Below are 27,843 nucleotides of genomic sequence, written 5' to 3'. Positions count from 1 at the left end.
AACCCCTTAAAGTCTTTACACTCTCAGTACGCGGAAATAGATGCGCCGACTGCACATGTCAGCACAGACTGCCGGAAAGGAGGCAATCATCCAGAACATTAGGCAGCGCTGCTGAGAAAGAAATTAGTATTTATTGTCTTGTACCTCGGATGAAATCTGTGACTGCTCATAATAAATGTCATCTTGTCAACTCGGAGAAATGACTGGAAATGGAACTCGAGCCCGAGGGGAGGGGGTGACACACATTGGGAGTGTGAATGTATTACTGCTCTTACATTTTTACACCCTTTTCGGATCACTCCTCTGGGAAACCTGAGAGAAATCCTGTTTGGATTTATTGCCTCACCGAGTCACGTTTTAATCACAGCGCCATCAATTCACTTTTCCTTGGGTTTTATCCTGAAGAGAAGAGCTAGAGCTGCATGCAGTCAACATTCATCTGTAGGGCCTTGAGAAAATATTCACAGTCCTTGGAGTTTTCCCACCTTTGTCATGGTACAAAAATAAAACAAATAAATATTTTGGGTTTTTATTTGTGTGGGATGAACAAAGATTTATGGGTTCGACACAAAGGGAGCAACGTTTCCTACAGAACTCGAGGCGACGATCGCATGTGAAATTTAAAGCTCCTATATGTTGCCATGCACACCCAGGCTAGAAACGCAACACAACTAAATTGAAAAATGTTCTGCTTTTGTCACTCTCGCATGGCACTAAAACCAATCAGCATTAGTCAGACATTAGTCATTGACTGACTAATGAGCGGAGAGCACGCTACACGCTGCAGGCTGCAAACACTTTCAATATGGAGGAAAGTTTGACTTTCCTGTATATGACACTTCACCCAGCAACGTACAAACGTCGTTGAATTGTCTGCTAAGTTTTCTCCTCTCTACGTTTAGTGAAATCTTATCTTGTTTTATACATAACCTACCATCTATAACTATTTACCATCACTACTAGAGGAGGCTGAACGTCAAGATTTCTGTCAGTTGTAGTAAAAACTGAGTCTTCACGTTTTGAGTAAAAAACGTTCATTTCTACAAATGTGCACGCATATTTAGTGTCACACAGTAAACAGTTTAGCAGAAAAAGATGTTCATATTGAACTGTTTTGAAAGAGCCAATGATGTTGAGTCAGCACAAACGCAAGGACACACAGCTGCCAGGCTGTCAGTTTGTGCCACACCAACACCTGTGTGGTGACTTCCCAGGTGGAGAAGAAACTGGGTTGGAGGCCCAACAAGTCTCAGTTTTCTCTGGTCTTACTTCTGCCACCATTTGTTGGCTGCATGGTGGTAAAGAGTAAAAATTTGTTGAACCAAAGCAGTTCATCAAGAAAACATGTTTCACCATCTTCTCATTGCTTTTTTCAATAATAACCTCCTTCTTCTCACTCATCCAGGACACAGAACATAAAACTGTCATCCACTCTATAAACTGTCCATAGAGTCTCTCTTAAGACAGAGGCAGCTCCTCCACATTCTCAGGATAATGCCTTCCTTGGGTAACCTGTGAGGTCAGGGAAGCTTGCAGTTGAACCAGAATCATTTCGTTTTCAGGTGGTGAATTGAACAGAGTTCTGGAAGACTTCATCTCTGACCTATCTGAAAGGCTCGTTGGCTATTTATTCCCCTTTGTTTCCTAACAAAGCTCTCAGGTTTTCAAGAGCTGCTGGATTTCTGTACAATTATTCATATTTGACGTTGACAGATCAGGAGTTTCCTGGGGGCAGTTGGCTGCTTTGGAGTTTCAGATAAAGACATGTCACAATTGTAGCTGTAAAAAACATTTGAAAATAAGATTTTTTCAAAAGTTTTGAAGCAACATAGAAATGTTGCGTACCTAGAAATGGTAAGCAACATTTCTATGGGTGTGACTATTTCAACAAGGCACTGTGTTTTAGTAGATCTGTAGCTTCAAATAGTACACAAAAAGCAAACATCAGCCTTTGTAGAGTTGTTACACCCAAGCAGTGTGAATTCTAAAACATGAGCCCTTCGGCTACTGCTGTAATATGTGTAAGGACTCTAATTGCCAAAGCCAATACCTCCGTTCTTCTTCAACAGCCTTGATGTTGTGGAAAATAGATGGAAAGGTCAACGTTCTTTGACACACTGTGTTTTTACAGCGTTGGGTCATCTGACTCTTTGTAGTCGACATCAGCGGCTCACTGTGCTTCTATCTTCCTTCCCTTCGTATCCATTCTGAGTCAAGTGCTTTTGTCTCACCCCATTAGCCGGCGCACTTCACATATAACGCACTTTTATTGGAACTCATATCTCTTTGTTATGAGCGTGCTTTAACGCAGTCCTCAGTCGGAATGCCCCAGCCACTGCTGTTTCGGCTGATCAACCACAAGTCATGGCTCCTATTAAACATAACTGTGGAATATGAGCCGCGAGAAAAACAACGGGATGAAAGGAAATTGGCGACGCTGAAATGAATGCTGTGCCCGGAACCTTTTTGAAACAAAAAGCACATACTGTGATGTTGTAATGTCGCTTTCATTGAAATTTCCAAAGGAGCTACTTAGTGAGCACACAATTACTTCTAATAAACTATAATTCACTCCTGCTGGCCTCATTAGCCCTTGTTTCTGTTAGCATAAAAAAGAAACTGTTCATGCTAGCTGGAGTTACTTCTTTTGCTCTGCTTCACAACACACTTAAAGTATATTTTTCCCCAACCTGTAATTTCTTCTGTTAATTGAAGGCCTCTCACGGTTGGCTACTTTTGCACTAGTTTTTGCCGTGGAAAGACAACAGTCAAAGTTTGACTCTGTTGTGAATAAAGTAGTTTTGTCTCTTTTTCATTCCACTTCCATTCAATTAAAAAATACCTTACGATTCTAAAGGAAAGCCAGATGTTACGGCGATTCCCACTGATACAATTTCTTGTGGTTTTCATCGTTCATGTCACTGGATGTGGCTCTCATGGAGCTCCTGGCGTCTTCAGCTCCACAGCAAGAAACAAACTGTAAGCAGACAAACTCCTTTCAGGACACACTGCAAACACCTTTCAGCTGTAAACAACCAACAGATTAGAGTCAGTCTGAACAAAGTGACTGTTGACGTTAATTCAATATTTGGCCAACGGCTTTGCTCACTTCCTCCGCTGCAATTGCTAAAACTACAGGCTGACTAAAATTCTAAAACAGAGCAGGAAATTGACGTCATCATTCACAACTTCTTCTGTTCTCTGATTGGCCCAGTTGAAATCATACCGTAGGAATCCAGCTCAATGGGAGAAAGCCCAGCTGGAGCACTGAAGGGAGATGAGAATCAAGTGGAAGCCAATGACATAAAACCTGATACAAAACAAGGTGATGTTTGGTTCTGATATAACTTCAGACTATGAGAGACAAAAAAAAGGTGCAAGCTTCTGCTTTCAACTGTATATGTATAAAGCTGGAACTCTTTACGCAAAAGAACCCTCGAGTGTAAAACCTCTGAAGAGTTAGTTGTTCATGTAGCTAGTGAGAATGAAAACTGATTAGAGGTCAGCCATTTCAGGCTCCCTCTGCGATCTGCGTTTTGTTATTCGAAGATGGAAATTCTCAGCTGAGCATGTTAAGAATCCCTGCAGCAAAGACTAAATGATCGGATAACCTCCCTGCTGATCACAAAAAGACAAATTAGGGGAACAAGGTAGAAACGTTTACATGAAGACATCCCCTTCAATGAAAGTGTTCCATTTAACACAAAGAGCATTAGTCTGCTTTTTTCCCTTTATGTTACATTTTCTGGGAGCTGTGTGGGTGTGCGTGTGTGTGTGTGTGTGTGAGAACATTTACTTCTCTCCCTCTGCTGTTATCTGGAAATTCACAGTGTAATGGGATGTTATTTTGTCGAGTTAGAAATAGAGAGCACATCCACGACTGTGTGCCCTCATGTGGAGAAAAGTGATTAACCACTGACTTTGTTTAAATATAATCCTGTCAATCACAGCATGCTTTGTCTGTGCTGTTAATAAGTATTTCATTGTTCAGCAAACACGACTTCCCTCAAAATAAAAAGGGCTATAAAAATAATGAATTTTCAAGATTCAAGAGTGGGTTTGAGGAACAGATTGTTCTGTGGTTTTCTATGGAAAATGTCTGAAGGATGATAGAGCTGCATAAAGGAGAGAATTGAATGAAAGTCTGAAGTGAGAAATCTGCCCATCAGGGAACATAATTCTGTCTGTTCACTCATTGAGCTCATTCATTTGTAACAATGTGGTTCGGTATTTAAAGCTCTATACTCCACACATGCATATATACACAAATACAATTAACATAATTTTACTTTCTAATGAATGTTTCTGCCAATCCTTGGTGGATTTGCTGTCGTGTTTTGGCTCCTCCTCACGCAGCTCAGTTTGTTTTAAAGAGTGTGTCACATTTTCCTTGAGCATCCTCCAATACGTGGCAGGATTCATGGAAGGATTCCATAGTGGAGGGCTAGACAGATCCTGCTGCAGCAAGGAATCCTCAAATCATGACATTTCCTCCTCCATTCGTCATCATGGCCAGTTGCATCTGTGATCTGGTTCTTTAAATAACGATCCAAAACCATCATTGTGTGGTTTTGATCAATTTTGCAACAGACAATCAGGTCGGTTGAGAGGGTCATCAGGACGGACCAGGACTTGTTCAGGTCTAGGGTCAGTACAAGGAAAGCTAACATGTCTGCAGATCCTACACATCCTGGACACAAAGTGTTTAGACTTTTACATTCAGGTGGTGCTACAGCAGGTTACTGGTAAAAACCAGTCACCACAGAGGCAGTTTCCTTGCTTGTGACACAATATTAGCCTACAACATTGACTCTGATTCTTGCTTGCATCCCTGGCATTAATATCTAGATTGTACTTTGCTGTCCATGGACTGAATGTTTTCACCTTTTCACATTACATTTTGATGCATTGTGCACTCATATGTTGTGACAGTGATCATCTGTTCGTCATTGTGGTTCTGACAGTCCCACAGGATCTCAATGCTCCTTCTCTACCACCTTTGGGATTACCTGGGTCTTGCACAAACATACTGTAGCTTAGATCCATGCTGTACATCCATCCATCCATCCATCCTTTTTCTGTTCACCCTTGTTCCTAATGGGGTCAGGAGGGTTGCTGGTTCCTCTCCAGCTACGTTCCAGGCGAGAGGCGCGGTCACCCTGGACAGGTCACCAGTCTGTCGCAGGGCAACACAGAGACACACAGGACACACAACCATTCACACACACACTCACACCTAGGGAGAATTTAGAGAGACCAATTAACCTGACAGTCATGTTTTTGGACTGTGGGAGGAAGCCGGAGAACCTGGAGAGAACCCACCATGCACAGGGAGAACATGCAAACTCCATGCAGAAAGACCCCGGGCCGGGAATCGAACCCAGGACCTTCTTGCTGCAAGGCAACAGCTCTACCAACTGCGCCACTGTGCAGCCCCATGCTGTACATGTGATGAACATTATGTCTAGGGGTCTTGTACTGTGTGATGGAAAAGGTGATCTGGCATCTTTTAACTAACATGATGGCTTCAAGACCTTTCAGATGGCTAACTTAGGAATGACGTTATCTTGAACATAGCATGAACATTTGGTTTTTGGCTGACAAGCCTAGAAAAGCTTTTACTACTGTAATCTCACAGAGAAGTTATCCCAGTTCAAAAACCTTAGCTAATGCCAACCAGTTATGCTGAAGCCTCAATTCAAGTCGCTGCAGCGCAAGATAGCAATCCACAGTGACGGTTTTCCCCCCTTTGCCATCCAAATACCCACACTAATGAAAAATGTTCATCGCAAACAGTCTTGATCTGAGGATTCACACACATGAACTTTTCCCGTCGAGCCTTCATCTTGATGCCGGGGCGGAATCATTGGGGCTGACACTCAGTTTCAAAGCTGGCTTTTCAAAGCCTGCCAGTATCGCCACAAAATCCAGGAAACGCTGCAACTGAAGAACTGATGCCTTTGTAGGTGGAATTCATTTGTGGTAATAGTCTGAGTGAAATGGCAGCAAACCTCCCCAGACCACTGTCAGAGAGATGACATTTTTTGAACAATATTTCATCCCTCATTATCTTCTTATGTTCAATCAAACATGTCTTTCTTTCCTGTCAGTGGTGAAGCCCTTTGCACTTCTCTCTGCTGTCTGTTCAAAATATCTTCTTCCTACCCTCTGCCCCTTTTTTCATTTTGTCCCACAAGTAATCACATTTGTTGTCAGTCACTGTGCTTCTGCCTCTGTAAAACATGGAGAGAGGGGCAGAAATATGAACAAAAAAGAGATGCTGCAGCTACACTCAGCTGTATCAGATGCATCTTGCTGGTTCTGGGTTGGGCCCTGTTTTTGCTTTCAGAAGTCTTCATTCTTTATAGAATGAGGAAAGAGGCCATGTAGGGGCATGAGAGAGTAAAACAAAAACCAGTCTACTCAGTACTCAAAAGTAACTTTGACTGGCTATGATCTTATCATGTTTGGAAATCTTGAAGCCTCCTGCTCACATCTTTTCGTTCCAGATTTCCTTTTTTCTGTTCCTGTCAATCAGTCAAAGAAACACAGATGATAATAAATGAGATTAAGCATTCACCAATAAAACATCTACAATTAAAAACAAAACAAAAAAACACGATTGTGGACGTTATAAGAAGTCTGAATAATTTTGCAAAGCTGTGCAAACAAATGAAGTTGTGCAAAGGCATCATTCAAACCTGACTGTTGAATGTGACTTCATTGACTTCCATCATTGGTTTAAAATTATGCTCCGCCGAACCAGCTGTGACCAACGGTGTGAACATGGCTGCCATGACTACCACATGCTTCCTACTGATGGAGCTGGAGCTTGAACAGCTGCTATTGCAGGACTGATGCTACTGAATTCCTCTATGATCTCAGTGAAACTGTATGGAAATTATATGAAATATATTTCGCAAATCGTCGCCACAGACAGCAGCGATCCTTTGTTGCGGGACGCCCATGTTGAAAAAGTGATTCCTCAGTGATTGGTTTCACCTTTCCTTCTCGCCCTGTTCTGCGTGTTTCTCTCCTCCTCCTTTTCAGTCACATCAAAAGCAGACGTTTCCACTTAATGGGCCATTAGCTCTGCTCTGGGTCTCTGTCACAAAAACCTCCCCGCGCCTCTCATCTTGCCATTCTCCTGGTGTTTTAAGGGCAACAAAATAGAAAAAAATAAAGAGTCGTGCTCCTTTTTTGTTGGGTAATGAGGAGAAATACGACCCCCGATTGCCACAGCAGCACGTGCGAAAACAGAACTTGGCCTTTTTGCCAGGCTACCTGCCAAAACGCGGCCTTCATACTGTTGCCAAACATTTCAGCAGAGACCTTCTGTAAAGTACAGGTTTGCATCAAGGGGGAGTTAAGTGGCAATCTTATTCAGATTAGGCTATCATCAGCTGCTGCTTTGGTATTCATGCTGCCTGTAAGTTGTGGAATTTTAGCATTTTGCCAGTGAATATAAAAATCTTGTCGCTTTTAGCGGTATCTGCTTTCACAAAACTGAAACACAATGTCGTGTGATGATAAGCATTTTTTTTTTAATGAACCTAAAGTTTGTGGGCAGAAATATGATCACAGTTCACAAGTTCATTTTCAGCTCTTTCTGGATTACCATTTTTATTTGCAAAATGATAGAGATTTCTTTTTTACTAACCCCAGACAGGTGAGTAGGCAGTCGGCGATATGGACTTAAGGTTTTATCACAATATTTTCAGGTACTATTGTGATAACAGTAAATGTGGCAATAAAAACGATTTATTACAAATTATTGTGTAATTATACGGCTATGTCTGATTTTTTCCACTCACATTTGTGGCTCTGCATTTCTGACTGCAGTACAAGGCCGTGGAACGCGCTGCTGTGAGCGATGTAACCCTGAGCAGAAGAGAGAGGCTTTTAGGCCAAAATAGGTAATATGATAAATCTGCATTATCTAATATTAATGCATTAAATGTTTTAAATGAATCACATGCATTAACGCTGAGAGCCCCAGATTAAAATCAATGTTATGTAGAAACTGCAACTCTGAACAAATTAATGGGTGTTGGAAAGGAAAGTTTAAAATGATTCTTGTAAGCAGTTCTAAGCAGTCTGAGTGTCGCCATGTTGAAATTCCAACCTGACCCTAAGTAATTCCAGGAAACTATCAAGAGGATCTTGTGAAAGGAAAACAGAAATGTTTTACCCAGGTCACACTGTTTAAAAGACAATTCTAGCAAACACTAAGTTTTTGACGATAGTAACAATCATTAAATCTGATCTTGCTTCGACTTCTGGATTTTAGCATGTAGAACCAGTTTAAGCTAACATGTCCAGCTCAGTCCTGTGCAGAAGACAGAGGCCAAAATGATGACATACATTCAGACAGTAAATCTAAGGCAGAACCTTTTTCACGTCAGTTCATAAAAAGCTGCTCCCAAGCATTCCCCATCTCTTAAAAATGGGGAATAGACACCTGTTCATGCTTGGAATAGGCCATGCATGAGAGTCCACAGCTGCAGACTGTAAATCTCCAAAATGTTCAGCTATTAATAACATATTCTGCTTTCTGGTAGCACAATTTGAATCAAAGCTAATATATTTTGACTTTATTCATCTCCACTGATTGTCATGTCGTGTAATGTCTGTATTGTAGTTTTAGGAATGTTCACATGTTGTTACTTCCACACATCCTCACCCCTTTTTCATTCTGCTATTTTAAAATTAAAAGGTTCTGCTTGAGTTTAATGAAATGATTTTATAAAATCATAAATGATTTCATTATATGTTAAGGGTCGAAACATAATCAAATTCTTAGTGATATAGAGGATGACAGAAAGTCTTAAGATGTAAACCTGAATATGTTTTGGCCCAGTATCACTCAGGGTTGGTGTCAGGTTTCATACAGAAGCTGTGAATGTTGAGCGTACTCCACTACTGAAGATTTCTTTTACCTAATTTTACGGTTTTTATGAAACTTTGTATTCAGGGTTGTGTGTTCTTTTTAGGACGTTCATCACCTGACTGTTTCTGTGCTTTGGGTCTGACGCGGCGGCAGAGATGACAGAAAGCATTTTGGAATTGAGTTGAATGTGCTTGTTGAGGCAGAGACACAAGAAACAACCTTGCAGTGGCCTTGTGCTGCAAATTAAGAGAACAAATTTTGTGAAATGATATTTTCCCACGGAGACTGAAAGCAGAAAAACATTAAAGCAAACAGTCTGCATCATTTGTCCTTCAGTAATGTTTGTTGATTTAAATCTAATTAATAAAGCTTTAAATCACTAAAAAGGTGTTTAGTTTAGTCAACACCTTTTTACAAAAAAAAAAAAAAAGATATACATCCACAAGGTTAGTAATTTCTAAGCATCCATCAATTAATAGTGAAGTGGAGAAATGAGAAAGAAAAATATACTTTATGTGATGAAGACATTGATGTCCCCAAAGTGCTGTGGACCCCTGGTTTTTGCTGGGGTCAGGAGGCACAGCAGCTGGCCATTAGCTAAATACCTGCACATACCTGAGACCCTACTTTAATACTTCAAATATGTTTTAATGTTAACTAATGCACACAGAGGGATCAGTCTAAGCGCTGCAGCAGAAGCTAGCATCTAAAGTCTTCCACATTTTTGCAGAAAAATCAGGAAATACTGAAACGTGAGGCTGTGAGCCGATGGAAATGAAATGACTGAAATCACATAGAGATGAATGAGAAAATGGGCTGAAAATGTATTCAATCTGTACATATCATGAATAGAAAGGCATTTAAAGTCCAAATTAAATCAATAAGTGAGCATGTAACTAATCTACTAATATGACTGTGTGCGTTAGAACTAATCTCAGGTTTGCTTTTGAACATATTTTATATGGTGACGTACATTTTATATACTGAACTCGGTGCTTTTATAGATACCAACCGAATTCTGTCGGTACTACTGAGTACCTATTCATGCAAAATCAAACGGTATCTTGCTTCTATACCCAAGTGCGTCATTGTGAAGAGGAAGAGAAGGGGATTTTCAATGCTTGTCCTAAACGCAGCATACAACATGTAAGAGCATAATGACGTAAGCAGCAACTACTTCAGTAAACAAACTAAGCACGGACAGTAGAAAACGATCAAAGGTGTGGCTCCACTTTTCAAAATGAGACGCAAATTATCCTTGTTGCAATATTTGCAGCGAGAAGTACAAGGCAAAGCGGTGGAAACATGTCTAGTTCGAGAAAGCACCTGGTTATGTACAAGATTTTTCTTAAGGCTGAAGAGTGCACAGTTTTCTACAGCTCCTGCATTAGCCTCCGTTAGCACGCCTGCAACAGTCAGCGCCTCTTCATCTGTAGCCAGCAACACGGATGAACAAATGTTTAATACGTTCGGTGATGACGACAGCGACCTTTACAACGCTAGAGAGGGGAAATGACAAATAGGAATTCAGAGAACTGGATTTTAGTTTGTGCGATGAGACAAAACAATCTGTTTGTTGCTCGGCAGAGTTTTCACTTTAAAGAAATTCGTCAAACATCAGTGATGTTACAATATAAAGAGCTGGATGTTGTCTTGATATACTGGTTGAATTTTATACATTGAAAAATAAACATGTTGAATGAAAAAAAAATAGCGTTTACTGAAAACTGGTACCTTTGAGTACCAACACAGATTCCCAGGTACCGGATATTGGTTCCGAATTGATTCACGTGTCAGAGGCACCCATGCCTAATTTTATAATACTTTTCAGATACTTTTTTCTAAACTATGCAAATATATAACAATGTAGAACCATGCATAGATGTGTGAAAAGTCAGTTCTGAGGACCTAAGGCAGCCCACAGAGAGCAGTTATTGACATGATGACTAATGAGTGAAACTATTGGTGGATTCACCCACGAACAAAATAATCATTAGTTGCAGATCTACTATGATTTAATTTCAGACAGCTAAAAATATTTTACTTTGCACTTTGGATGTAAATTTGGATTTGTTGGGTTGTTAAAATCTTGAGCATGATGTAGATATGCAGGATATATCGGCACTAACATCGGTATCGGCCGATAACAGTGGTTTATCAATCCGATAAATAAAACTGGGCCGATATTAAAAACCAGTAATAACCATCTCGTCTTTCGTTTCTGGATGGGGAGGAGAGGAGATTGGTCATGTGATGTTTGTTTGGTCATGTGACAGTGATTATGATGCAGCAAAGGATTGTGGGAAATTTAACTGAAGCAGAGAAACACCAGGGAAGTCAACAGAGTGGTGGTTCATTTCAAGGTGTCAAAAGTTATCAATATATATAAGATCTGTACATATTGGTAACTGGCCAGCAATTTCATGTCAGTATCAGCCCAAATTTTTAGATCACCACATCCCTACTCTAAGGTTTGTTTTTTTTATCTGATGATGTAAAAAGTGAATAAATTAGTTGAAAAAATTCTGACGGTAATAAAGCTAAATAGTTTCGCTGCTAATCATGTCTGATTGATATAAGCTCTCAAAAGACTGCTTGGAGTGTTTTTACAGAATTGTAATGTATTAATGTATTCACTTATTCATATGAGACTGAAAAAACAGCAGTCATGTAAACATACTGGCCTTTGATGGGTTAAATGCTAATTCTCTTGTCATAGCCGTCCCTGGGGTTTAGTCTTTACCACCTGGATGTGTGAAAAATCCTTTGATCCTTATCAGAAAGAACATTTGTTTCCAGCAGTTATTGCTTCCAAGGAGTCTCAGTGCATGTTGGGAGCCGAGTGGGGTGTGTGTGTGTGTGTGTGTGTGTGGGGAGGGGGGCTAGGGGTTGTGTGTGTGTGTGATATGGCAGCTTTCCAGAGGATGAATGAAGAAAGCCCTCACCCTGAAATGAAATTCATTCAGCTCTCCTGCAGGGCGCTCCACTTCAGTTGCAAATTAATGTATAAAAAATGTAGACAGTGATTTTTTTTTTTTTCCTCCCAGAGGGGGAGAGCTCTGGCGCTACGCATGCTGGCTGACGGCAGACAAAATGGAAACAGGACAAAATTTTCACATGACTTTTCGATTTCCTGGAAGCATTTCTCACAAGCATAAAGCTTCTCCGAGCCGTTGTGCAGAATCGTGGAGCTTGTTTCATCTGTACGGCGTGATGCAAAGCCACTCGGGGAAACATAAAACCTGTTTGCATTTCCGGTCACTGGGTGAGGTCTTCTCGGCTCCACAGAGTCTGCTTCGCCTGTACAGCTGTGGCAATGTGGCGCATCATTCCAATAAAAATGTTCTACTGCAGCATGACTTAAAAGAAATGTTACTTTGTACTTTAACATCTTGAAATTGGGCCTCTGTGTCTTTAAAAACTCCTGCTGTTTCTAAAACGCCGCCCTCAGGAAGTCATCACAACATTAACCTTATGGAACAGGAAGTGACCGCTCAAGTAGCTCTTCTAATCAGCTCAGCAGATGCTCAGTTCTAGCAGGTGTTTGCTACTTGCTGCTGGCTAGTCTGTAGGAGCTGAGTGGGGGAATCAGCATCGATATCAGTATTGGTATCAGGATCGGTTTCAGTGATAGTAGCCCCGGATCAAATCCGCAGTACGCCGTATGGCTCACCTCCAGCGCTGCAGCAGAGTGTAACTGCTGCTGGCATTCTCAGCATTTACTGATGTGGAATATTTTTCTGCCGTCTTTATTCATGCAGCAGCTGCAACATGACGGTGCAATAGGGGGGTGGATAAGGGTGGGTCATACTTCTCTAAGATTGCAGCAGAAAGCAGAGACAAATACCTGTTATATGAAAGACACTCCAGACCCAACAAAGAGAGGCTTTTTTATGAAAAGCATATTTCACATTTGGAGAGGATTTTATCTTACCGTTTCCTCACGCCTGCTAGATGAACCGACTGGATATTGCATTAGGAAAAAAAACAAAAAACTTTCATAACATGCCTGAGGACTTTCTGTGCAGAGGTGACACTTGTGGATGGACGACGTGACTCAATATTCAGCATCTTCAAAAATAAATGTCTGGGAGGAAAGGGTTGGATATTTGTTTTCATAACTGTTCCAGATGGGGAAGGTAAAGACTAAAACTTTATTATTACGAAATAAAAGCTGCAAAACAAACGGAAAGGAAACCTCTGTCAAAAAAAAAAAAACTGGCTGGTGGAAAATTCATTCATTCAGATTTGTATTCTGAGTAAACATTGAACTTTTATTAGATATGTCAGCAACTGTGTGAATATTCAGTCCAAATGAAACACTTTCAGAAGTCACCTGAATAGTTATCAAAATAAAATAGAAATGTTTTCAGTGTCCCACAATGGAGGGAAATTCTGGTTCAACCGCAGCACAATGACTGATGATCAAAGCAAAAGATGCAAAATATATATAGAAATACAGAATAAACAACAAAATAAAAGTAGTGTGGTACAAACTTTCAACATAAAAACCATGCAGTTATTCTTAGGAATAGGACTGTGAGTCTGTAGGTTATGTTAGAAGATTAAAAAATACTTAACAAACGTTAAAGACCAAGCTGTGGATGCACCGTAAAGCCGTGGCGTGCTGAGATGTTGTCTCCTTGTTAAAGGCATACGGTTGTGATGTTAATACTGAGATTTTCTCTGACACAAGAGTAAGTGGTAGATCTGGACCTGCAGCTCCTCTCTCTGTCTGTGAATCTGGAAATCATTCCAGGTGTTTTACGGTGCATCTTCACCACGAGAAGTTGAGAATTTATGACTCTTTGAGTAAATATGTCAAATTATTCTATAAATGTATACTCCTGCCTGGCCACATAAATTGTTTTTCTATTGTCTGCACTGGCCTTGTTGCTCTCCTAATCCAATGATATTTTTGGGGATTTGGGTCGATTATAGATTAATGTCCATAAAAGAAGAATAAACCTTTTGTGTAATTAACCGAGGAGTTTGCATCGTCACTCTACATTTAGCTCATTATATATAGATGTGTCTGATGGTGCACTATATTAGATCTTTACCCCTGCGGTGAGCAGATTATGTGAATGTAAAGCTTTATTTGGCTCAGAACATTACTGTGCACAGCGGGGGCTGGAGAGGCGATATCAGGGCGATAATTCCAGGCTTGAAAATGATCAACTCTGATTTCCATTAGAAAACCTCCAGCATGAAAGTCAGAGGAGGAAACCAAAGAGAAACTGTGACTGTTGGAGATCAGGCTGCTTGTTTCCGAGTTTCAGGAAATTAACACCAAACCTCTGCCGTTTGTTTCTGATCAGCTTCACTGCTGGGATGGACAAGTTAGCGCCGCCATGGCGACCATTTTCACCTGTCATGTTTCCAACCAGGCTGCTGTCGCTGCTTTTGCTGCTAAACACTTTGAAGTGAGCGTTCTCCCTGCCAGGCTGACCGACAGGGACGTTTGTGACCGTCCGCACCTACGTGGATGGTTCTGGTACCGGCCCGCGGAGCAGACAGCTCCTGCAGGTCAGGCAAGGGACAGATTTAGTCTGCTACACTTCAAAAATGCTAATAACACAAGTATAACATCAAACAGTAGCATGTATGTGCAAAACCTAACAGATGAAACATTTAACTTCAGCTGACTAAGTCAAAGAGAAAACACTCAACGATCTGTCCAGTCTGACAGCCTTCAGCCACGGAGAGGAGCAGAATCAATCAATCAATCAATCAATCAATCAATCAATCAATCAATCAATCAATCAATCAAGTTCATCTGTATAGCAACAAGGCTGTTCAAATTACTTTATATCATAAAAACACAAAGTCAAAGTAAAAGATCTGAATCCTTCTCAGAGTTACAGTCGTCCTGCAGGTGGCGCTGACATGCAGGTGTTATGGAGTTATGGAGGTTGTTGAAATAAAGCTGCCCACCATTGGTAAGAGATGCCATCTTCAGCACTGTTTTGAAATCTTATCATGTCAAGGTAAGCAGCCGTTGAGTTGGAAAAGGTACAATGGGAAGAATCAGCTTCCTCAGAAATTGTGATGTGAGGAGGAGAAAGAAAAACCCCTCTGGCCTGCTGTCCAGATCTAAACTCAAGCCGAGCCCACAGAATCAGCAGTTGTAGGGAGAAACCGTGGGATTGATGGGATCGTGATGGGATCATGATGGGATCGTGATGGGATCCTCCTGGAGAGGCTGCCGGGGGCAGATGGACCAGGGCAGGACACTGGGTCCAACCAGCAATGATGATGGAAGTCAGTCACAGAGATGAATCAGATTCATCCACAGAGCTTCATAATTCTGATTTGGCACTCCAATCCAAAAGAACAAGTAAACATGAATGGAGGCACATGAGGAAACATGTTAAAGAGCCAGCAGAGAAGAAATAAAACTACATTTCTGCATTATTCCAATATTTGAAATGGCTAGAAAGGATTTTCTACTTCATTAACTGTCTTATAATCCTTCACCATCACTCCACCACTGCGGTAGAATCCAATATATATATATATGTATATATATATATATATATATATATATATATATATATATATATATATATATATATATATATATATATATATGAAATATATATATATAAGGCTAAGCAAAGGAGAATTTCAAAGGCAGTTTTTAAACTGTCTCTGAAATTCTCCACTGCAATAAGACCAATTGAATCATTGTATATCTGAGCAAAAAATATTACTTACAACAATATGAGTCCTGCAAATAGAACTCTGAACATCTTATCGGGTTTGTTGGGAACAGGGATGGTTCTGCAGTTCAACAGCTGCTGGAGGAACAAACTACAGTTTCTGTTGTGCATTGCGGATGCAGCCGCCTGTCGCTAACGGAGCTCTCCTTTGCTTGAACCTCCTTTCTGAAATACCCCACAGTTCAAAATACACTCCGCTCATGCATGTTTCATAAATCCTTTCATTAGGAGACTCAGTTCTGAAAAGTGTACTAGGTTTAAGACCAACAGTTTCACTTAAAGTAACAGGATTTACAGTGTAGTCGAATGTAAATTTCCTCAGCTTTATACAAGAGCTTTTCTCAAATTAACGGTTGATAGTGTTTTAAAGTCAACTCTTTTTTTTATTGTTATTACTTAAAAGAAGCGGACGATTACCAACTCTTGCTTCACAGCTAGCAGAGGTCACAGAGAGGTCAAACAAGAGGAAGGGCCACAGACTTGTGAACGGAGGAATTTCCCTCAACAAGTACACAAGAAAATGGATGGAAGGAACATAAATCTCTCCCTGCTCTGAGGCGTCACAGTGATTTTCTAAGATTTCTCTGTAATCATGGATGTTTACTCAGATTCAAACTTAGAGAGAGTTCATCCGGTCCTGTTCAGCTGAGATGTTCGGTTGGATCATGGAGTAGCATTTTGGGTTTGGAGACTTCTGTTAGAGGATTTCTGGATGTGATGGAAGGTTTGAGATTTTGTTTTGGAGATGTGAACCTTCAACTGTTTTTATTTTTTATTTTAATGAATTCTCTTTGACTTCTATAATCACCAATCCTTTCATCTGAGAGGTTTTCTTAAGTAAGTGACCTTTGATTTACAATACACATTTCTGGTTCCTGACAGTCTCTATAAAACAGGACATTCTGAGATTTTAACTTTCATTCCATTTTCTTTAAAAACATACAGTATGCAGCTGAAAACACATCCTCATTCTTGCTAAATGCTAGAAAACTTTGCAGAACATTTTTACGTACAGTTGGTCGTTATCAGGGATGGTTGTCTTTTAAAGCCTGTAGGACCTGGGTCAAGCCTTTTCACAACAAACAAATCTGGAACAAACTTCCAGAAAACAGCAAAACTGCTGCAACACATCCTTCAATAAAGAGCTGCCTTTTAATTAATAAGAACTGGAAGAAAATACTTTAACTGTGGTCCAGATCACAACTTTTAATTTCTTCTCTTTGTTCTGTAAGGTTCAAAACGCCAAAGACCTTGTGAAGAAGCAGCTGATGCTGCTGAGACAGAGTCATTGTCAAAGGTGAGACCTGTTCCTATATGGACTAGAAACTACTGAGAGAAGCTTGAGGAAGGAAATCCAAGTCAAACAATTCAGAGACACTGCTGCTACATACTGAGAAAATGCCTGTGAACTTTGTTTGGTCTGATTTAGCTTCAGTCAGACAGAAGAAGTTGAACATGTCTTTATTAGGTGTATGTAAACTTCTGGTTTTATCTACATGTCTTTTCCAAGAATCATGGTCTTGACACTTCATTTGAAAAAAAAAAAAAGAGTATATCGATTCTAGCTACTGAAAAACAAATCATTTATTAAACTATAAGTTATCACACTAACATACTGATCAACTAACAAGACAAACATGAAACAGCATCAAAGGGAGTTTTTAAAGAGTTGGAGCTTGAATGTGCAGATTTTCTTTAGCTAATAAGGAGTTCATCTGATCACTCTGTTTCTCTATAAAAAAGTAAACTCAAGCGTCTCATGCATAATTTGGTTTCTAAATACTTGACTTAACTTTTGAGAAAGTTTGGAAAAAGAAAAAAATGAATAATGAACCAGAGGTTGTGATGCCCACAAACAGCCTGAAACATCTTCCTCTTAGCTCTGTGGAGTTTTTGGTGCCACATCTCTGCACTGGACTGACTTCCATGACCTCCGGTTCAAACCTTCCAAATAATTATTTCAGTGTGGAATAGCTACACAACATTTGTTCAACTTGGTTTCAAGGTCCTCTCTTCAGGGAGCCACTGTCTGTTTTTGTACTGGCAGGTGTTGGAGGTTAGGCAGCTCGTCACTTTGGAATTCAGAGCTGTCCAAAAACACAGAAAAAAAAACACATAAAATGAAATAAATAAGATTGGAGAAATCAGCCCAGGTCCCCACTGCTATTGTGAGAGTGTACTTCTGTCACAGTTTTTCAGTTTATTTATACAGCACCAATTCACAACACATTTCATCCTCAAAGCACTCTGGAGGATTCAAAGTCTATTTCATCCGTTCCAGACTGACCCCGGTTATCAAACAGTGCAGTTAGGTTCAGTTTATTGTTCAAATTGGTAACATGACATGCTGTGGGGTGCTGTGTTTGTGTGGGGCAGTATGAATGAGTAAGATGCAGTTAAACAGGGGCCCGCTGCCCCACTGCTGCACAGTGAGGAGCCCATCCAACCCTGGTCTGTAGTGTCTGCTTGGCTGAGCGGTCACTTCCTGTTCCAGAAGGTTAATGTTGTGATGACTTCCTGAGGGCGGAGTTTTAGAAACAGCAGGAGTTTTTAAAGACACCGACGCCCAATTTCAAGATGTTAAATTACAAAATCAAATTTTAGTAATATTATATTACTCATTGAATTCAATGAGAAGGTGTGTCTGTACTGTATATATATGTACCTGTTTGTGCTATAAAGCGACACTTTGACTAGTAAACATAATGGTGTCCCTTTAATGAACCAAAAGGATCTTTTGTATCCATCTTGGAGCCAGACGCCACATCATACCTTCAAGATTCTAGTGCAATCCATGAGCAAGGTGCCATAGTGTTATGTCTGAAAGGGACATTTTTCAGATTTAACATCATGTACATTTGCAGCCGAGGCTTTTGCAGCAGGCAGCCAGCATCCCTCCAGTCTCCAACGTCTGTCAGTTCCACTCTGGGAGAAACCGCCTTGACATGAAAAGAGAAAAAGAAAAGAAATACAACTCTGCTTTATTGCCTTTCCAACATCAATTTATTTTTTCACCAAAAAGCAAATATAGTGAGCTGAAAAATCACCTCAATGGGAAATGCAAAATTACATTCATGTATAATCCGTTGGACTCCTCTGGAGTGTTCCAGCACATTCAGCTGATCTCGGAGTGGTGCCTCGCAAATCCCATGAAAAGCCAGCAACAAAAAAATGTTAGAGACGAGGTAGAGTGATTGTCTGTGTGTAGGATAATGTATTGTTAAGTAAACAACCGCTTTCCTTAATGCTGTGCCAGAACTGCAGTTTAATCACACAGTGAGTAAATATATGAATTTGAGCTCCTGAACGCTCATTAAGGATGCTCACCATACGGCTCCTTCCCAGAATGAGGAATTTGCAGCTCCGGCACTGAGAGCAATGACCATCATTCATACTGCCAGCTCCCATTGCCTGTTGGCTTGTTTAGCTTGCATGTATACTTTGGGTTTGGAGGAAAGCAAAGCAGTTGTATTTAATCATCCCCTGGGACAGATTTGCATTGAAACTCATGCGCGAATGATCAATGGCTTCTGTAGAGAAGCGCAACGTTTCGCGCGAGCATTACTCACCTCACATCTCTTTCCAGTGTTTACTGATACCTGCTTTCATCTGCACCATATTGCAGGCCTGAGATAACGGCGTGGTGCAACATCGCTCAAAACAATCTGAAAACAGGACTTTTGAGCAAATTACCGCTTGGAGCGAGGAGAGACAAGGTACGAAATATGAAAACAAAGGGTAAAAAAAAAAAAAGAATTATGATAGCTCATAATATTAGCATATTATCATCGTCACAGCAATTAATGCCAATAATTACAAATGTACTTTCCTGTCCCCTGGTTTAGAAATGTGATTAATGACTGTGCCAGAAGCTGCCTTCAAGTGTACGATAACCAGAAAGTCAGCGTTTGTACATTTGTACGTTTAGTCAGCTCCTCGATGCAGAGTTGTTTTAATTCAGACTTAATGGAGGGTTTCCAACGTGTCTGTCTGTCCTGTTCAAGGTCAGCTGGGATGAAGGTCAAACTGTCTCTCTTGTTCTGAGCCGTCCGGATGTACTTTGGCTCGATTGGCCTGCAGAGACGTTCGCTTCCCTTCTGGCGACCTCGGTATGTGAGAACACATGAACTCCTACAGGCTGGTCTGCCGTACGGGAGTCCAGCAGGGATCTGATCCAGCACCGGTCACTTTCACCCTCTGCTCCCCAGACGTCTCCACTGACTCCCCATGGGCTCAATGGAGACGTCTGGGGCTCATGGTGCTGTGATGAGGCTGAGTCCGGTCTGTGGAGTGTTCTTAATAAACCAATACATCCAATGCAGAGGAAGCTGAATTAGAATGCACAATATAGAGTTGTGTTAATCTGCTCATTACTATCTAAATAGTTCATCCAGTAGAAGAAAGAAGGAAAGTTAATCGGACCGTAACAAGCGCGGCGCAGTCACACTTCCCAGAGAATTTGCACGTGACTCACCGTGTTTACAACTGGCTGCAAAATGGAGCTTGGAAGATGTTAACGTTGTTCTCAATTTATTTTTGTTTATTTGTATAATAACCTATCTTTAGAGTTGGTTAAATAACCTGTTTGTTTTGTATATTAATCCATTCTGGTGAGTGAATGCCACTGCAGAATCAGAGAAGGACAAATGGGAGAACCTTCTAATAAGATCACAAAACATTTTCTGTAGTTATGAGAGGAAGCTTTAGTCATATTTAATTTATTCACTTATTTATTCTTTGTTCTGCCTGGTTTTTCCTCTCTTTCCCACTTCTATCCAAAAATATTTGTGCAAATTTGGATTAATTAAACAAGGAATACTAGGGAAAAAATTTATAACATAGATAATCAGAAAATAACCACAAAGAAGAAAGGAAAAATGCATCATAACCCACATTTGTTAAACAACTCCATTTTCTGTGACACCACTTGTTCTGGGTTTTATCTTTGTTTCAAATTTTTTTTTTGGTTTCATTTTTTGTTGTTTGGTCACTTTACTTATTAAATTATAGATCGATATCAGTGTAGTCTGTAATGTCTGGTATGTGTGCACTGATTAATTTAAAACACTAAATCTATTATTTTCCTTTTTTCATGATGGTTTCTATAAACCGTCATGTCAAATTTATTCGCTTAAATCTTTGTATGGTGGTCCAGAAATGGCCAATGTTGTTAGTTACATATTATTACAGAAAATAATATGTGGGGCCTCTAAATAGAGTTAATTAGTCATGTTAGCTCAGGATCTGTGGGCTCAGATTGTTTGGACCCGATCTAAACTCCAGTGAATGACACCGATGTCATGAAATGCGGTGGTGGGTGGTGAGGCAGACGCTATGGAACCAGGTTGCAGTGAAAATTATATTTAATGGTGAAATAATCCAATGCAAAAGTCCAAAAGCCAGGCAGCACTGCTGAGCAGAAGACCAGGGCTCAACACAGGAGGCAACTGGACAGAAGACCACGGACTGAAGAACACATACAACTAGGACTCGACAAAGAACACAGACACACAGGTAACATTAAATACACAGGAAGTAATCAGGGAATGAGACACACCTGGGAAGAATGAAGGGGAGACAGGACAACACGGAGACTCAGAGACACAGAAACTCAAATCCTGACAGTGGAGGGATTCTGATTTTTGTTTCTCTGGGTCTTGTTGTTCAGTAACTGAGCTGCTTTTCAGCCTCTGAGATGCAGGCTTGTGATGGGATGTAAACACCTGTCAGAGTGAACCAGGAGAACCCGCCCTGGTGAATAGAAAGGCTTACTGTCGAGACAAGAACGGCTGACGGCTACATGAGTTCTATGACATCAGCCTGTTTCATATAAAAACAGATTCTACAGAGTATATGTGCTCAGGATAACCTGAGCTACTCGAAAGATAAGCCTTATCAAAATGGAAAGTTTTGACTTAGTCTTAAAAGTGCGCAGGGTGTCTGTCTCAGGGGAAAACACCAGCAGCTGATTTCACAGGATGGAAACCTGATAACTGTAGGCTGTGCTTCCTGTTGTACTTTTAGAATCTCTTAACAACAGCAGTAAACCAGCACTCAGACAGCCAGGTGCTCTGAGAGAAAGATGTGAAAAGATCTGATGGTGGAGCTCGAGTTTTGAGGGAAGAACCTTGAACAGTCTAGCCTTGTTGCACCAAATCTTTGTTTTTCTGTTCTATGCTAATGCTAGTCTTCCTGTGTCACTGGTAAGGATGTAGCAAGATCTGGTCGTACCATATTGAAACATCACAATGTTTCTCATTCAGGTGACTATCTCACAAGCAGTAGCCAGTTGTGGTTGCTATGACGTTGCCTGATGAAGTTGCAGCAGAAAATGCCCCAACTGCCCCAATCTTCCATTTTCATGTTGTAGCCAAGCATCAGGGTGTAACTCCAGGCTGCCTGATGACCTTGGGATAGTGTAGCTGATGTAAAGTCCAGGCTGTGAACTTTCTACATGAATAAATGCTTTAAAAAAAGGATTGAAAAGTTCTAAAAACCAAAAAAAAAAAAATAAACCATTCTTTATTATGTCCTTAATTTCTCTGTAAGTATTGTGATGCTAGCTGGCTCATGTGACCATAATAAGACAATGGTGGATATTCTGTCAGCTAGCCTGCCAGGAAAAGTTTCTTCTTTATTTTTTCTCGACTTGGTAAAACAGAGACACCAGTCTGATAAGAAAAAAAAAGGATTTTAGCTCCAAAATGATTCACAGAGTTGATAATCTAATGCTTGTCATGAGTTATCTCTGGAATTTAAAGTTCACAACTTACAGTACTTACAAAATAACTTTACCTTTGACCTTTTCCATGATTCTGTCCCCTTTATCAGCCATTCACCTCAAGTTATGCAAGTTAAGATTTTTAATTCTTTCTTGTCAACTTCTAACAGAGAAATGCATTTCGCAGGACCTTTGACCTCTTTTAATTTCCAGATACAGTAGACACTAAAGGAATCTCCACACAGAGGAAGAAGTCTTCCAGGGACGCAGCTCTCCCAATGGTTGTTTGGTGACTTTTTGTTTTTTCTTTCCAGGTAGAAGAAAAACAGCAATCCATTGGATGGTGGACAGGCGGGTATGTGGAGCGATGGATGAGGTAAAGAGTCCCGGATAAGGAGCAGCATACAGAGTCCACAGCTCTGACATCAACATAGTAATCCTTTCCGATGAAGACAAGGCAGGTTTATATCAGGACTGCAAAGAACAAGGAGAGTTCAGGCCCTGACTGCCATTCATCAGCTATACAACCTGGCACCTCTTTAGGCTGCATCCACACCAGCCCTGTTTAGTCCTCTTTAATCCAACTCTAGTCTGTTTGTCTGGTGTGAATGTGTAATTGAACTCTGGTCCGTCTAGGTCTGGGTTTGGTTGAACTTATCTCTGGTGCCGTTTGAAAACACAACCAAAACAGACATGCTAGTCTAATCTAGTCCTATCAGGAGAAATGGCTCTCCATCTTTTACCAAAGACAAAAGAGAAATCTGACACCACTCCATTTTTGCTTACTTTCTCTTTACAGGTTTACCAACAATCAGAGAGATGTATTATGCCTCAACATTGTGTTGGAAAGAATTGTTGATTTCACATGTTAGATGTGAGAAACTGGGTGAAGTGTTTAAGGGTTGGGTTTGTGTCCTATTTAAGGACTGCCCTCCATAAATTATTTTTCACACCATCTGTTATCGTTGAAGGAAACAGACCAGCCCTTCCCACCAACAAAAAGACTTATTTTATACTGTACAACAAAATATGGGTACATGTGCTATCAATTTAGAACACTATCTGATACATTTATGTAATACCAGCTCAGGCAGTGACATCACTGGTGCCATGGTTGTTAAACAGGATTGCCAACAAATGGGGAAGTTTCTGCAGGAAATCGTGTTGTTGTTTGGGTGGTGCATTGCGGCACAATCTGAACAAGCAAGCGTGCAGCCACAGGCAGATGGTGTGGGACTTCTAATTAGTGCAGTGATGATAGAAATAAATAATCAAAAACATTTGCTTGATGAATCAGCTTACGTTTTATAAGTGCATCAGTCTGAAACGGTGCGATTTGGAATTCCATCGTTTTTCACGTTACAAAAAAATCAAATAATAAATAAAACATTGAGGCAGCTTACCTAAACGGAGATAGAGTCACATTATCTTCTTTACACGTTTCAGGAAATAAATATAAAATGCAGATTTGTTTTTTAATCACCAAGGAGGCTGCAATGCACAGGAATAATGAGCTCAGACAGTCCTACAGCTCCCTCACAGGCCCTCATTAACCGCCCGGCCGGATGTGTGCAGAGGTGTGTGTGGGTCTGTTTTCACATCCTGTATCTACTGAAATAAAACTGTAGACATAAAACATACAGAATCTTAAGCTAAGGGCAAGAAATTATTTTTAACACCTGTCCCTCTGTTCTCAGATGAATCAACTGTCAGACAAAGATCAGTGATTAATGATTATTGTAAAAAAAAAAATGTAAAAAAGCCGCTACTTTACAACATCCTCTTATATCAGGGATGAAATTCACTGCTTTGCTGCTGGATAATTGACATGCATTTATCAAGTAGATGATAAATACCCACAGAATAGACATGCTGGATCTTTATCAAGAAATACACATTTTTAATTCCCATTTGAAAACATAGAGAAGACCTTTGGCTCCATTTAACTGTCTTAAACATCAATAATTTAAAACGTTTCCTTTAAAGAAGAAAGCACTAGTAGCAGGCGACAAGCCTAGACATGCTAACCAGCAAATCCAATGCTAACGCTAGCCTATCTGTGCTAATGCCCAGCAGAGGAAGAAGGAATTCCAGTCAGTGACCAGCCTTCATACGCTAGTCACTAGCCTCGCAAAGCTAACATAACGTAATGTTTTCCTTCTCATTTACCAATGTCACCCGCTCAGTTACTGGTGTTGGTCTATCATTAATCAAACCAGTATTTAGCTTCAAAATAGATATAACCTCATGCGACAAGGAAGTAGCTATGGCTAGATGCACAATAGTTTTAAGTTTTATAAAACACCCTGTTGAGTTACATCTCCTGGAGTCAAGGTTATATAATTTCAGTCATTTAAACCTCAGTGAAATCTGAGGGTTTAGATGATAATTAGATAGGCATGGCAACTAATGAGATTAATTCTCTGCATTGCTGATGAAGCTATTATTAAGTTAACTAGTGTTAGCTTCTCTCCCCACAGCAAAACAATGATAAATTCCTAAATACTTCATGCTTCATGTAACACAAATTTTGCCATTTAAGAACAAATATATCACCAAGAAAAAAATCTGAACATTATGTAAATAATCTTGAACTGAATGTTTAACTGGTTCTCCTATTTTGTTTTTCACATGTCAGAGCAGTATTCAAAATAACTTTTGGAATTAAAATGGGAGTGGAGATGATATAATGATGATTTTGAGAGACAGCCTTCACTGAAAAAACATTTTTGCTAATATATTTAAGAAAAGACAGTAACTGAGATTTTATTTTAAACTGTAGCATCTTTATTAGCATTCACCTTGGTTAGCAGTAATAATTCTGCAGTCTGGCTGCACAGAGGTGCAGGTGATAACAGTATCGCCTAGCAGTAAGTATTTCTTTTAACATAGATATTTTTACCTTGATTGTTCCTAATAGCTTACCACCATGTCCACTTAGCCTTCTTTTTGCTGAAAATGTTTTATTCATATAACACATTTTCACATACAGGAGATCACACAGTGCTTCACAATAGTATAGCATACAATACCAAATGTGTCAAATAGCAACCATAGATGTATATCATAAAAGCTCAAGTCTAGCTAAAAGCTTCCTGAAATAAAATTGTGTCATCCACAGAGTGCAGGTTTGGTAGGAAAGAGGGCAAAGCGTTCTGCATTCTGGGTGCAACAGCTTGGAAAGATCGATCTGGAGTTCTGAAGCGGGAGACCACTAAAAGGTTTTGATTTGACAACCTCAAACTGCGGGGTGAAGTCTATCTAAATCAGAGATATAAGAAGGAGCCTGACAACGTAAAGCTCCAAAGGTTAGGACCAAAGTTTTAAAATAAAGCGTCTGACTGAGTGGCCACTGCAGCATCTTTAACTGGGGTTGTGTGAGTTCTTCCGTTTGAACAACTCTGTGATCGCACAGCTGAATTTTGGACTGCCTGAAGACGAGGAAGACACAGTTAGTTCATTACAGTAAAACAGTCATGTAGAGTCAAAAGCACAAATTTTCATCTCAAGTCCCAAGCCATGGATCTAAGTTTCATTGCTCAAGTGAAAGAAAGCACACTGTACTTTTCACAGACACACAGCTACAGTTTAGGTTGAAGTGGGACCTCTTGTTTGTACACTAGCTTTACTCTAATGCTATTTTCTATCTGCAGAGCCATTTGAAGGTCCAGTGAACATACCAGGAACACCATACATTGTCACTGGATGTACTTTACCCAGTTCTGACATACATGTACAGAACCTGCTGTTCAGACTGAATGTGATTTGGGAGTCAGGGGTGTCTGGCTCACATGCACAGTCTACATCCCAGTCCTGGGGGCCACTGCTCTGAAACATTTAGATGTCCCTCTGCTGCACCACACCTGAATAGAATAATTAGATCTTTAGCAAGGCTCTGGAGAACTGATCTACACAAGGAGGAGGTCATTAAGTCACTTCGTTCCTGTGTTTTGTACCGGCGTCGGTCAGCAGACAGTCAAACTGGGCTCAGATGAGACAACATTGGCTGAAAGTGACCCTCATCTGCGCCTGGCTGGGTTGTGAAACTCCCCAAACTCACAACACCTCTGAATTATCTGGTGCATTCAGACACGGGCAGAAGCGCCCGACGTTGACATGGGAGGCGTTCTTGCAGTGCAGGTCCCTCTGCACTGACAAATATACAGTTCCTCTAATACGGCTCGTTTTGGGAAAATACTGCACCGAGGTATGTGTCAGGTATGAAAGCTACATACCTGACATGGCTCGCATGTCTCGGATGCAAACTTTCAATAGTGCGACTATAACTCAGCTTTAGGGGAGCAACGCATTATAATTTTTAAGCTATTGCACTTCTGCTACTCACGCAACCATTTTACTTGCAGATATTGTACAAAAGAAAAGTGAGAACAGGAAAGCTGAGGTGATTCATCACCTTTTACACTCTCCTTTCCTTGTCAATAAAGTTGAGGTGTGTTCTGGCAGTTTGCTGTGTATAAAGAGACCCACAGGTGTTTTCCATTTCATAGAAGAGATGAGTGAGTAGGTGCATGACACGGCTCCAAATCTTATTAATTTACTGCACTGAACCTGATGTTAAAAGTTAAATCTGTGGAAGCTGTTTTTTCCTCTGCAGAAAGACCAAACTTTAAAGGCCAATTCATAACACACCCAGCCAAGCTGAGGTAATAAAGAACACATACTGCTGAAATCTCATTATTGTAGAAAGATTAATTGGAATAAGCTTAAAATGATGCTACCTCCAAGATGGATTATCCATAGCAGGCGATCCTTCAAGCCTTTATCCAGATGGTGAGGCAGTTAATTTCCTCTCTGATTGTGAATGACTTGTTATAGTTTGAAAAAGATCTAAAAGCCCTTTATTTTCCCTCTCCCCCTAAATCTCCAAGGTGCTGTAAGCAATAAGAAATTGAATATTTATTGAGACATTCTGTTTTCTGTTTCTCGTCAGATTGACTTCAAATTCAGCTGTGCTGAAAATAGTACACGGCTTCAGCAGAACTTTGTTAGAAACGTACACTATGCCAAGCCTCCCCAGGCTCCTCAGAAACAGCCACGGTTTTGGGTCGATTCACTAGATTTTGGATACGTTTCTCTGGGCTGTGTTCAGATTAACATTAATTGGTATCATGGGACCAGTGTGCCAAAGTAAAAAAAAAGAAAAACTAAACAAAACAAAAAAACCACCAACAGTAACTTGGAAGGTTAAAAGACTACAGATTGCCTCCACATAGTCGAGCGTTGTCAGAATCTAAACGAAGCGCTAGAAGCCTTAGGAGAATTAGCATAGCTGAGATCAGGCTTTGTTTTTCTGGGTCACACATGCAATTTTTCTTTCCTTTTCTAGGAGTGAGAAGTTTCTTGGTTTGATAATCCATAAATACAGTAACAAATTACCTGAAGCTATCAGAGGGTGCAATCTACTTATGTGTTATTTGATTCAATATGTCCAAACCATTTGGTTCCACTTTCTAATTAAAAGCAATAATAGTATTAGATTAAGTGTG

The sequence above is a fragment of the Gambusia affinis genome, linkage group LG14, assembly GCF_019740435.1.
Source record: "Gambusia affinis linkage group LG14, SWU_Gaff_1.0, whole genome shotgun sequence".
NCBI lineage: Eukaryota > Metazoa > Chordata > Actinopteri > Cyprinodontiformes > Poeciliidae > Gambusia > Gambusia affinis.
Note: the sequence above shows the minus strand (reverse complement) of the source record.